Source organism: Protopterus annectens, chromosome 4.part0, assembly GCF_019279795.1.
Source record: "Protopterus annectens isolate FY-2018-M chromosome 4.part0, PAN1.0, whole genome shotgun sequence".
In the NCBI taxonomy this organism is placed as follows: domain Eukaryota; kingdom Metazoa; phylum Chordata; order Ceratodontiformes; family Protopteridae; genus Protopterus; species Protopterus annectens.
In genome coordinates, this window is record NC_056733.1 from 1,972,832,941 (window position 1) to 1,972,846,996 (window position 14,056).

Sequence of the window (14,056 nt, forward strand, 5' to 3'; positions counted from 1 at the left end):
GCCTTGCATTTGTGTTCTGTGGATTGTGTTATGTTGTTAGTTGGTACCCCATGAGATAACATACATTGGCAGTATGGGTAAGGCACAGGCCTTTGACAGAGGACTGTAAGGCATTTGGTAGTGATGCAGGCCATCTGTAGCAGGCCAGTGCATTCTGTCACTCCTACATTCTCAACTTGTGAGCCACTGGATTCTCCTGGGGTGACAGGCTAAGTCTGTGAGGTGTTAATGGCAGCAGTTCCTGTCCATATTAATCCATTGGTCTGGATGCTGGCAGGGTGCTGCTTACGGCTAGAGACACACCTGCATGGGACACCTCTTCAGCATGCTGCATTCTGTGGGTATTCCCATACAAAAGTGGGGGTCATACTGTACTCATTCCCAACAGCAGGGGATATGACCTGTGATAAACCTGTGGCTGATGGTGGGGTGAGCTGAGTGAATGTGTGATATGGAAGCTTCTTGCAGCTGGCTCACAGATATACCTGGGACATTCCCCTTATGCTGCCTTGTGTGGTGACATAGGCAGTCTTTCATTACTTCATAAAGGTGCTTTTGTGGTCTGCCAGTGACTGGCCAGACTGCATCAGTATTTCATACTACACAGACAACTAATGTGCTGCTAACCTGTATGTACAATTCCAAAGGTATGTGCATTTGACAGTTACATTTTATATACTCTATCTAGGGTACTTCCACCTGTGTACTGTGTGTATGTCTGTGCCCACATTCATGGCATGTCCATCTTTCAGATGGTGACAGATACTGACATCTGGACAGTAAGTATGGATGACTGCTGAATTGGGTATTGCTGGGATGCACTGTGGTTGGCATTGCAGTTGTCAGAACATGGCCCTGTAATCAACAGTACTGGCCATAGGCCACCAAGACACAACCCTCCATGCTGACATGCTGACCACTTCCACACAATATAGAACAAACAACAACCTAATATACAAACCCCTGCATATTGTACACATGCAACAATCTATCCTGTAAATTGGGCAGGCTCATGTAATCTGTGCTCCACTGTTATTAAACCCATACGTACATGTTACTGCATTTCTACATAGGATTGGGGGGGGGGCACACCTGACAACTGTAAACATTTGCTATGACATTACTGGTATTTCAGGTACTCTGTTAGTTTCCATTTTGTTTTGTATTCTGACCTATCATGCAGACTAGAGGCATATCAGTAGAGTACAGATCTTAGGTTTTATTGACCTGCATTTCAGTTTCAGATTTCTTACCCTTCAGAACTAACATACAGCTGGCAGACCTGTTGCAGGCTGTCTGTGTAGGTCTGGAGGGGGCTGTTCACCATTGCCATCAATTGGAGGCCTTAGCTCAGCCTTTCTTTATGGTCATCTATACCTGTCCTGCTGGCTGAGGCTGGTGTTGGGTATGTGAGCCTCACTGACATGCATGTGTGTGTCCTAAGGACACACATTTGGGCCACCACATGTACTGAAGTATGTTTTGTCACCTTGTCTAGTACTGCCTACTTTGTTGACACCAGTATTTGTTATGGATTTCATGCTGCCCATATAGGTGTCCACTATTTGCTGCCATCCCATTTAGCCACCTGATTCCCTTGCATCCTCACATCCATACCATAGATACAACTAGCAGATCCATTCAGCAATTGATAGGAAGCGTGACTTCCCTTGTGGCTGTGCCAGTATTGAGGATGGTGCTGGAGGGCTGACTATGTCAGATGCACATAGTACACTCCCTACACATAGTAAAGCACAGATGGTGTCATGTTTGGCATCCCTTTAACTGTATGTGCAAGTCAGAGAGAGGTGTCATTCCCTGGATCCCTAGCATGTCAGTGTATGTGATATGCATTACCTCTTTGCCAAAACCTGGGCATACTGGGCACACCTCCTTCTGCCTACATGGGCAGGCTCAGGTTGTTCCTCCTCTGAGCCCCTCTGTGCCTGTGATGGCCTTGGCAATGGTGGGGGGCTGTGTGACTCTGCCCTGTGCTGTTCCTACTGCAGCTGTTTCCACAGGCTCATATTGTGTAGCATGGCACATACAATGAAAATTTGGGTACATGTAGCTGGAGAGTACTGCAAGCCTCCACTGGATATGTCCAGGCACCGGAACCGTGACTTGAGCATCCCAAACACACACTCTATTATGATTCTGGTTTGTGCATGTGCCTCAATATGGAGTTCTTGTCTGGGTGTGTGAGCATTTCTGATGGGTGTCATCAGCCATGGCTCCAGTACGTAACCAGCATCTCCCACTAGGTGGCCATATGGGATGTCCCCAATGGCAAATTTCTGGTAGAGCTGTGTCATATGCCAGATGTGGGTGTCGTGATAGCTTCCAGGGCTACCAGCACACACATTCAAGATAATGCCCTGGGCATCGCACATGACCTGGCAGTTGATGGAAGGGAAGCCCTTGCGGTTTATTTAGACCCTACCCTGCTTGCCGGGTGGTGCTTTGATGTGTATGTGCATGCAGTCTATAGTACCCACTACCACAGGGTATTCTGCTATTTGGTGGAAGAGACGCACATTGCTGGTCAACGCCTCACAGGTGTTGAGGAAATATATGTGCTCACTGGCATGTGATGACACACCATCCAGGAACTGGTGGAGTACCCTGGATGCTGATGTCTATGAGATCCCCAAGATATCCACTGTTGGCCTTTGGAAGGTACCTGTGGCTAGTATTCTTAACCCTACACATACCTTGGTATCCACTGGAATGGGCTTCCCTCTGTTGGTTCTGTGTGTGAGGCGTGGCTGGCACAGCTCAACAATCTGCTGTAAAATGTCCCTGTCCACCCTAGAGCGCTCCACTATCTTCAGCTCATGTAGCCCCTGGTAGGATACCCTAGGTCAGTACACTCTTCCCCTCCTCCTCACTATGGGTTGGTCATCAGCATTCACATCTTCACCACCCTCAGTCTCTTCCACATATTAATGTATGAGAGCAACAGCAGCCCCTAACATTTCATAGTTTCATAGTTTAGTACTAGGCTATCTGCCCTGGGGCATTTATAAGCCTAGCCATAGTGATGTGGCTTTCGCCACCCCATGTAATGGTACAAAAGTGTACAGAATAGATTTAGAATACTGTGCCTCTGTCTAGTAGTGACACAGTGAAGACCCCCTTACATAATAGAATTAGTTTACTGTGCCTCTGTCTAGTAATGAAACAGAGATGACCCCCGGGGTAAACCTACGATCTCCAATCCACTCGTCAAGATTTCTCTTGAAGACAGTCAGTGAGGAGCTCTGCCTAACATGAACTGGGATTCTGTTACAGAGTATGGGAAGCCTCTGAGTTATGAATCTGTCCCTCCAGCATGTCCTATTCATATTTGTGCTGAGGTTTAAATCTTTAGCTCTCGTGGTTCTGATGGATTTGGATTTTTTGAGGTGGAGCATGTCCACCAATTCCTGGTTGGACATGGCCTTGTACATCAGGCACAGATCACCTCTGAGTAGGCGGTATGCTACTGAATAGAGCTGGAGTTTCTTTAGTCTGGCAGCATATGACATATGTTGGAGACCCTTGATCCTCTTGGTGAGGTACTTTTGGGGTCTCTCCAGCTGTTGCAAGTGCCGGGTGAGGTACATACCAAATGGGGCTTTGTACTCAATCATGGGCCTGATAAGGGAGGAGTACAGGGGTACAATGACCTCCTTTGATCTGGATGTGAATCCCTTCATGATAAGGTGGGCAAGGTAGAAAGTCTTTTTAACCACTTTGGCAACGTGGGTGTCAAATGAGAGGTCACTATCGACTTGGATCCCCAGGTCTCTGATTACTTTTTCCGTACTCAGTGGGTTACTGTCTATGTGATAATTTGTGGGTACTTTGTTTTTCCCAAAGGGGATGACAATACATTGTTTGGCATTTAGTTTAAGGCCATGACTCCGGCACCAGTTGTCCGTTTCAGTGAGGCCTTTCTGTAGGATGTATGTGTCAGCTGGTGTATCGACTATGGCGCCTAGTTTGCAGTCATCTGTGAACTTTATCAGCCACAACCCTGCCATGTTTGCTTTCACATCTGAGAAATAAATGCCGAACAAGAGGGGTCCCAGGACAGAGCCCAGTGGGACACCACTTGTGACTGGCTTTGAGTCTGACATGGCTCCAGCGATTTTGACTTTATGGGTTCTATTCTTTAGCCAATTTGCAATCCATCTTGTGACATATGGATTTACATTTAAGTTGTTGAGCTTATCTATGATGCCTGAGTGGGGTATTGTGTCGAAAGCTTTAGCCAAGTCCAGGTAGGCTGTATGGACTGCTTTGCCCTCGTCAATGGCTCTAGTGACTGTTTCGAAAAAGTCATCCAGGTTCAAAAGGCAGGATCTGCCTTTTACAAAGCCGAACTGGGTGGGATCAAGTGTCTGTAGGTCCCCAATGTCTCTGTTTATGAGTTCCATAATGATTCTTTCCATAGCTTTGCAGACCAGGCTGGTTAAGCTTATGGGGTGGTAGTTACCAGGGTCTGTAGAGGTGCCTCCTTTGTGGAGTGGGACCACTGTTGCTGTATGCCAGTGTTCAGGTACATATCCTTTAGTAAGGCTAAGGTTAAATAGCATTTTTATGTGTGGGTTTAGCTCCTCTTGGAGTTCACGTAGCACGCAACCCAGGATACAGTTAGGTCCCATCGATGCTGTGTTTTTAGCTTTGCTGAGAGCGGTTCTCACCTGGACATCTGAGATGACAGGGATGTTACATTCAGCTGGGATAAGTATTTCCTCTTTTGGGGGTGAGGGAGGGGAGAAATTTGCACTGAACCTGTCTGCCAAAATGTTGGCAACATCTGTGGGTTCAGTGTATTTTTTGTCATTGTGAACTAACTCTGAGCATATCTGAGGGTTTCCGCCCAGGTTTCTAACATAGCAGAAGAAGGCCTTGTGGTTATCTTTAGTGTCCATAGTGATTTTTCTCTCAAAGTTGGCCTTGGATGTTTTTATGACAGAACGTAGCTTTCTACTAGTGCTGATCAGAGATGCCTTCTCTTTATGGGATTTTGCTCTGACATGCAGTAGCTTCCTTCTTTTGTTATACAATTTGTTTATGGCTGGGGTCCACCAGACAGGACGCCTGCCCTTGGTGGAGAGGGTCTTGGTTTTATTTGGGATTGCATGATCCATGCATTCTTGGAGATGTCCATAGAAAGCATTTGTGAAGGATTCAGCATTGTGGGATGTGGTTTCCACTGGCCCAGTGGGCTTAAAGGATACCATCTCAGTCTTAAGAAGTGTAAAGTCGGCTTTTGGGAAGTTTTTCACTGTAGTCCTTTGTGTTGGGGGTGGAGGTGGGATATGTATATCCAGGGTGATTAGTTTGTGGTCAGATTTCACTAGTGAGGGGTATACTTCCAGTGTGGAGCACTTTGTCCCCATGTTTGTGATGATCAGGTCTAGTATATTATCTCCCCTTGTGGGAGAGGTGACTAGCTGTTCCATTGCATTTGAATTTATGAATTCCAGGAACCTTTGGGCTAGGGTGTTAGGGCTAGAATAATGCACCCAGTCTATGTTAGGGTAGTTGAAGTCTCCCAATATGATGGTGTTTGGTGAGACATTCATATCCTCCAATGTCTTCAGGAAGGCTGAATGGGGTTCCTGAGATTGGGAGGGTGGTCTGTAACATGCTACCAGTTGTATAGCAGTTTTGCCTACGGTTAGTTGCACCTGGATGGTCTCTGATGCTTCATGTGTTGCCACTAACCTGGAGGTGTGGGTGTCCTTGATGAATATGGATACTCCCCCTCCCTTTTTGGTTTGGCCCGAGTTTTGGGGCCGAAAAGCATGGTACGAGGTATAGCCTGGTAGCACTGGGGTGCTCTTAGAAGCCTTGAACCAGGTTTCAGTGACTGCACAGACATCAATGTTCTCCATACTGAGGAGTGCTTCGAGAGCTGCATCTTGAGATTTAGACATCTGGCGTTGAGCAGCATTACCCTTAATTTTCTTCCATTTTTGTTTTCTAAGGAGGTGGGTTTGTCTTTTGAGCCTTGCCTAAAAAGGCACTATGGGGGTGGCAAGAGCCTTAGCCAATATCCAGAAGCCCAGTGGTGACAGATGCAAGCCGTCCCTTGTGAAGCAGCATGGCTTGTCCAGCATGTCATCCCAAGCAGACAGACATTGGATCCCCCTAGAATGACACCAGTAATTGAGCCAATTATTAAAGCTGATCATCTTGTCTTTGTATTGTGGCATCATTCTTGGTGAGGGCAAGATGCTACTCAGTGTCAGGGTCATACCAGCCTGGGCTACATAATCAGAGAGCTCCTCTATGTCTCTTTTCATGTAGTCCAGGGCGGTACGTCTCAGGTCATTCATGCCGGCATGGACAATGACGGAGTCATATTTGTACTTGCTTTGGAGTGACCTGAGTGCGTGTGTTATGTGGCGGATCCTAGCTCCTTATAGGCAGCTCACCGTTACCATCTCCTTGTTTAGCCTGGTAAGCGGAACGTCAGTGTGTCTGACTATAGAGTCACCTATTACTAGTGTATCAGGCATAGTGTTTGGCCTTAAGGTCTGTGATTGTTTGACACACTGATTTATTGAAGTATGTGTTGCATGTGTTGTGTTTTGAGGTGGTGGATTTTTGGGTGTCTGCTTTGGGAGCCTCTGTTGTTTTGGTAAGTTTTCTGTTAGCGCCTCCGTGTATGTCTTTGTGTTATTATGTGTTTGGTTTGCAGTTGTGGTAGGTCTATGTGGGACTGGGTTTGCTGTGTGTGTGGTTACCTTCTCCTCCTGTCTGGTCTTGCCAGTCCTGAGTTGAGAGAGTTCAGCCTCCAGTTTGGCTATATAGTTGCATCTCTCACATGTATTTGTGTTTGTTGGGAGGAGAAGAGGGTTGTCTGTGTACATGAGACAATTGTAGCATTGTCTCAAGATTCCCAGATTAACCAGCTGAACCGGAGAGGATGCTAGTGATCTACCACTCGACATGCTAGAATATTATAAGGGAGTGCTGTGCCTTTAAGGGAAGTGGGTACTCACAGGGGTGGTAGGTGGATGTAGTGCTTTCTTTAGTTTGAGAGTCCTTACTTAGAAGAGAGGTTTTGAGAACAAGTGCTAGGCTTATAATAAAGCGAGTAGACTGATTATTATAAGAGTAGAGCTTTCTTAAGGGAAAATTTGAAGATCAGACTTGGCGGAGCCAGAAAAAGTTTAACCTTGTTTAACCAGCGCTGCACTATGCGCACAATTCCGCAAAGCCACGCAAACACGGGTTTTAAACAGGGAACTTTAAAAAGAGCTAGAAGTGGTCCAAAACAACCAATTGCTACAAGCTCTTGTGCTGAGGTCACTCCTTCAGGGACAGATAGGCTGCTCAAGGCTCCCCACTCCCACTGGTGAGCAAAGAAACTTCCTTCTATCCAAGTAAGGCAATGGACAACACAGGAACTACACCACAGCCCAAAATACAGCAAAGCCTGTATACTGGTCTAAACTAGTCGAGGAGAGGCAGGAAAACAAGGATATTTTTTTTGTTTTTTTTGTTTTTGAGATAGAAAGCACACAGAAATGCAGTAAACAGTAATAAATCAGTTACACAGGCTAGCACACTTTAGTGGGCAGCCTCAACAGTTAAATTTAACAAACAAACAAACAAACTTTCGACCGATTTTCGACCAAATGTAACTTTAAGTGCAGATAATATATAACGCAACAATCAGCTAAAAAAAAGGTTAAGCTTGTTTAAAGTAAGCAAGAGAAGGTATTTTAGGTAAAAAACAGCAAAAATTACTTAAATCAGGAAAGTAGTCACTTTTCTCAGTTCTCTGCTGCTAGGACCACTCTGCAGGACCACGAGGAGCTGTTTCTGAGTAGTATAGCCAGAAAAAAACGCTCAGAGGCGGATTTTAAACAGGGAACTTCAAAAGAGCTAGAAATGGTCCAAAACAACCAATTACTACAAGCTCTTGTGCTGAGGTCACTCCTTCAGGGACAGATAGGCTGCTCAAGGCTCCCCACTCCCACTGGTGAGCAAAGAAACTTCCTTCTATCCAAGTAAGGCAATGGACAACACAGGAACTACACCACAGCCCAGAATACAGCAAAGCCTGTATACTGGTCTAAACTAGTCGAGGAGAGGTGGGAAAACAAGGATTTTTTTTTTGTTTTTTTGTTTTTGAAATAAAAAGCACACAGAAATTCAGTAAACAGTAATAAATCAGTTACACAGACTAGCACACTTTAGTGGGCAGCCTCAACAGTTAAATTTAACAAACAAACAAACAAACTTTCGACCAATTTTCAACCAAAAGTAACTTTAAGTGCAGATAATATATAATGCAACAAACAGCTAAAAAAAACAGATTAAGCTTGTTTAAAGTAAGCAAGAGAAGGTATTTTAGGTAAAAAACAACAAAAAATACTTAAATCAGGAAAGTAGTCGCATTTCTCAGTTCTCTGCTGCTAGGACCACTCTGCAGGACCACGAGGAGCTGTTTCTGAGTAGTATAGCCAGAAAAAAATGCTCACAGGCGGATTTTAAACAGGGAACTTCAAAAGAGCTAGAAATGGTCCAAAACAGCCAATTACTACAAGCTCTTGTGCTGAGGTCACTCCTTCAGGGACAAATAGGCTGCTCAAGGCTCCCCACTCCCACTGGTGAGCAAAGAAACTTCCTTTTATCCAAGTAAGGCAATGGACAACACAGGACTACACCACAGCCCAGAATACAGCAAAGCCTGTATACTGGTCTAAACTAGTCGAGGAGAGGTGGGAAAACAAGGATTTTTTGGGGGGGGGTTTTTTGTTTTTGAGCTAGAAAACACACATAAATGCTGTAAACAGTAATAAATCAGTTACACAGACTAGCACACTTTAGTGGGCAGCCTCAACAGTTAAATTTAACAAACAAACAAACAAACTTTCGACCAATTTTCGACCAAATGTAACTTTAAGTGCAGATAATATATAATGCAACAAACAGCTAAAAAAACAGTTTAAGCTTGTTTAAAGTAAGCAAGAGAAGGCATTTTAGGTAAAAACAGCAAAAAATACTTAAATCAGGAAAGTAGTTTCTTTTCTAAGTTCTCTGCTGCTAGGACCACCCTGCAGGAACACGAGGAGCTGTTTCTGAGTAGTATAGCCAGAAAAAAATGCTTAGAGGAGGATTTTAAACAGGGAACTTCAAAAGAGCTAGAAATGGTCCAAAACAACTAATTACTACAAGCTCTTGTGCTGAGGTCACGGACAGATAGGCTGCTCAAGGCTCCCCTCTCCCACTGGTGAGCAAAGAAACTTCTTTCTATCCAAGTAAGGCAATGGACAACACAGGAACTACACCACAGCCCAGAATACAGCAAAGCCTGTATACTGGTCTAAACTAGTCGAGGAGAGGCGGGAAAACAAGGATATTGTTTTTGGGTTTTTTTTGTTTTTGAGATAGAAAGCACAGAAATGCAGTAAACAGTAATAAATCAGTTACACAGGCTAGCACACTTTAGTGGGCAGCCTCAACAGTTAAATTTAACAAACAAACAAACAAACTTTCGACCAATTCTTGACCAAATGTAACTTTAAGTGCAGATAATATATAATGCAACAAACAGCTAAAAAACAGTTTACACTTGTTTAAAGTAAGCAAGAGAAGGTATTTTAGGTAAAAAACAGCAAAAAATACTTAAATCGGGAAAGCAGTCACTTTTCTCAGTTCTCTGCTGCTAGGACCACTCTGCAGGACCACGAGGAGCTGTTTCTGAGTAGTATAGCCAGAAAAAAATGCTCAGAGGTGGATTTTAAACAGGGAACTTCAAAAGAGCTAGAAATGGTCCAAAACAACCAATTACTACAAACTCTTGTGCTGAGGTCACTCCTTCAAGGACAGATAGGCTGCTCAAGGCTCCCCACTCCCACTGGTGAGCAAAGAAACTTCCTTCTATCCAAGTAAGGCAATGGACAACACAGGAACTACACCACAGCCCAGAATACAGCAAAGCCTGTATACTGGTCTAAACTATTTGAGGAGAGGCGGAAAAACAAGGATATTTTTTTTGTTTTTTTTTGTTTTTGAGATAAAAAGCACACAGAAATGCAGTAAACAGTAATAAATCAGTTACACAGGCTAGCACACTTTAGTGGGCAGCCTCAACAATTAAATTTAATAAACAAACAAACAAACTTTCGACCAATTTTCGACCAAATGTAACTTTAAGTGCAGATAATATATAATGCAACACATAGCTAAAAAAACAGTTTAAGCTTGTTTAAAGTAAGCAAGAGAAGGTATTTTAGGTAAAAAAAAACAGCAAAAAATACTTAAATCAGGAAAGTAGTCGCTTTTCTCAGTTTTCTACTGCTAGGACCACTCTGCAGGACCACGAGGAGCTGTTTCTGAGTAGTACACTGGTGGTGTAGAGTATGTAGAAAAAAACAGAGTGAAAGGGTGAAAGGTGTTTGCATAGTTTACAGTAGTGTGCTGGGCTGGGCTGCTGCCTGTGTAATTGTCTGATTCTGATACATTTCACCTGCCAGCTATGCTAGTTCTCCTTGATTGCCTTCCTACTGCTGTTTTCCCTTCCCATTACCTTCCCTTTTAAGCCCCAAGGCATGGCGTGCATACTCAGTGCTCAGATGTGAACAGAGCTTCTAGTTCCTTTTTTTTTTTTTTGTTTTTTAAAACCCAGTGTGCGGCTTGCACACCAGTTTAGGCAATGTAAACACTGCTAGGCAGCCTTAGATACAACCCCCTTCCTTAGCTGTGCTTAGCTAAGGGCAAACATGGGCCACAGAGCTCCAATAAGATTACAGCATGCATGACACTTCCCCTTATGAGGTTATCTATCTCTTATACTTATACCATGGTGTTGCAGCACCTACATGGTTGGGTGCAAGCTAACACTTAGAGGAAATCTGTGATTTAGTATCAGTCCCCTCATTTACAAAAACAGAATGCTAATTCATAGTTACCACACTCACACTGAGCCTTCCCCCCTGGTGTATATTATGAAATTGAAAACCCGTTTGAGCGAATCGGTATTGAGCAACACGTATAGCGCAAACTACGGTAATGGCGAACGTTCAAAACCGCGAAACACAAAATGTCGAATTGTCATGGTTGGCCTGTCTGCAGTATAGCTCCGTAAGGTAAGTGTGCGATAGTTACAGACCTTAGGGTTAGGGTGCGAGTTAAGGTAAGTGCATAGATAGGTAATGTATGTAAGGTTTAGTGTAGGGTTAGAAGTAGGGTTTTGTCAAGTGTATGTTTGTGGATTATTTGTTTTGTTTGGGTATATGTCTGTAGGGTTATTGTGTGATAGTTACGGACCTTAGGATTAGGGTGCGGGTTAAGGTAAGTGCATAGATAGTAATGTATGTAAGGTTTAGTGTAGGGTTAGAAGTAGGGTTTGGTTAGTGTATGTATGTGTTTTATTTATTATGTTTTGGTATGTAGAGCATGGTGGTGTTGGCCGACTATGACGATTTGAGATTTGAAATTTCGCAGTTTAGGGGGTTCGGCATACTTGCGGTTCGGGCTATGTGTGTCAGTGTTGTGGTGTTCGCTCAAATGGGTTTTCAATTTCGTAATATAGACCCTTCCCCCCTTAGCAACCACTATTCCCTGGTATTGTTGTCTTATGCATGCCATTGACTATCATGGAAAAATGCTGATTTGGGTTTAAAAGCTTATTTCCAACTTTTTTCTTATTTTCAGCCCGATTTCGTTGGCGCACCGCTGCCCTATGCTTAAACTGCCAAAATAGGCCAAAAAAATAAATAAACAAAAGTTATTTGTTATAATTTTGCAACTATTTCCCATGCCAGTGGCCATACATTTGGCCATTGGCATGCCTACTACATTGAATACATGCTTTCTTTGGAGCTGTCATGCCTCCGTTTTGTAATTTTCAGAAATGCATTCGGTTAGTAACCAAATACATTTCTGCAGGTTACACTATTCCTGCACAAACGCCTGCCTACTTCCTGGATTGCTAATTCACCTCATTTGCATGTTTTTCACCAGCAAATGGGGTAATTAGCACAGAGCCGTGATGTCCATGCAAGAATAGTGTAGGGGCGCTCATGCACATCCCGGGAGATCGTTCCTAGATCGCTCGTCGGCCATATTCCTTGCAGCAGCTCTTGCACTATTCCTGCACACCGTGCAGAGCTTGTTGAATCCTGGAGTCTCTGATGTGCAATGTTGATTGTTTATATTACTTTATATATTAAGATGACCTAAATGTAGTATCAAAGATTTCTGTGACATTCAGAAAAACATCAGAAAATATTTTTCTTGTAAAGTATCAACACAATTACCATTATTAAAGCCCCCCACAAAAATAAATAAATAAATAAATAAATAAATAATACCCAAATCTGGACTGCTCTGCAGAAAGAGAAACAGGTGGCAAACCTATCAAGTAGGTGAACAGATACCATTTTTCTTCCTTTCCATAATAAAGACAGCAGAAATGTTTTAAAGCTCTCTGTCTTTTTTATAGCAGCCACTGTGTTCCTGATATCATTAGGACTAACTGCTTGTATAAGATTGTCAGCCGTATCTAACAGGGCAAACTACAGATTTATTTGTGTGTGGTATGTCATGTAGGCAGAGACAAATTCCTCTGCAAAGTAGGTAAGAAGTTAAGCTTACAAAAGTGTGTGAGCTTTGCCCTCCTTTGATTCTAAGGCAAGGAAATAAAAGTTTCATAAAATACAAGAAAGTTTCTGGTACTTATGCAACACTGGAACCATATTATAGGGAGAAACCCAACCTATGGGTTTAGGTAAATGGTAGGAGAAGGTGAAGTTTTCCCTTAAAGAATATTTGAAGTTGTATTCTTCATGCTTACTGCTATAACACAGCAGCTGCATTATAGCTTTTCCCTGTCAACCAGCCAATTTTCATCCCAGGTGAGTAGTGGCATGCTTGTAACAAAGATGTTTAAATTGTTCACCCAGATATCAGGTGGAATGTGGGTGACCTCCCAGTATTTATATTTGATTTACCTCACACTGAAATTAATCCTGCAGTTGTTTGCCTTAATTTCTTTCCGAACACTAAATCATCTGGTATAATACAAGCTGTAACAACTCACAAACAAACATAGGCAAAAGGCATAATTCACATGTATTGGCAAATGTTACATTTTAAACCAAAAAAGAGGGCACTGGACAGCCATCACCCGCAAAAGTTTTTAATGACACAGCAACTACAAAAGAACACTAGGCACAAATTAACGCTGAAATAAAAAAACAGTAGGTTTTTGTCCGTAACTTCATCAGAATTCAGATGATGTTACTGATGAAAACGTACTGTTTTTTGATTTCAGCGTTAATTTGTACCTAGTGTTCTTTTGTGGTTGCTGTGTCATTAAAAACCTTTGCGGGTGGCAGCTGTCCAGTGCTCTCTTTTTTGGTTTATAAATGTTACACTTTAGTTAGAATTTTCCTAGATATATTGCCTCCAGCTATTTGTGTGAAATAGGAGGAGGTTCTCTCAAGTATACAACTGAATTAAAATCTTTTCAACTTCCTAGTTTTGAGGTCACCTGAATGGAAAACCTATTTCAATATATTTCTTCTTGGACCTTATTGGTGAGGTGTTTTGTACCCCTCACGCCACGATGCCTAGTGAGTAGTCAGAGAAGTGGGTCTCCATCTTGGGGTTCAGTCTTATTGTCTCTGACTGTAATATGGTAGTTGTATTACATCTTTTCTGAGTAAACCAGTGACAGAGCTGGAAAAATGAAGGCCTGTCCTTGCAGTTATACTGACACCAACCAGGACAGCAAAAGACATCACAATGGAAACTTTAGCAGAAAGAATTGAACAGATGAAAGTCCACTTTCATGTTGCTATGTTCCTAAAAGAGGAACATGATATACTTTCTATGAGGCATACTCTAATTTTGAGTTGATTACTAGAAAGAGTGCAGTTTCAGATTATATAAGTATGTTTCAACTGAGATATAGCAGGATACTTAAATATAATAAGGTAAAACTAAATTCAGTACCTAGTAGAAGACAGTAGAAAGTTGTCAAATACCTCCTGTATAAATATAAAATGAATGGCATGTACTGAATTTAATTTTATCT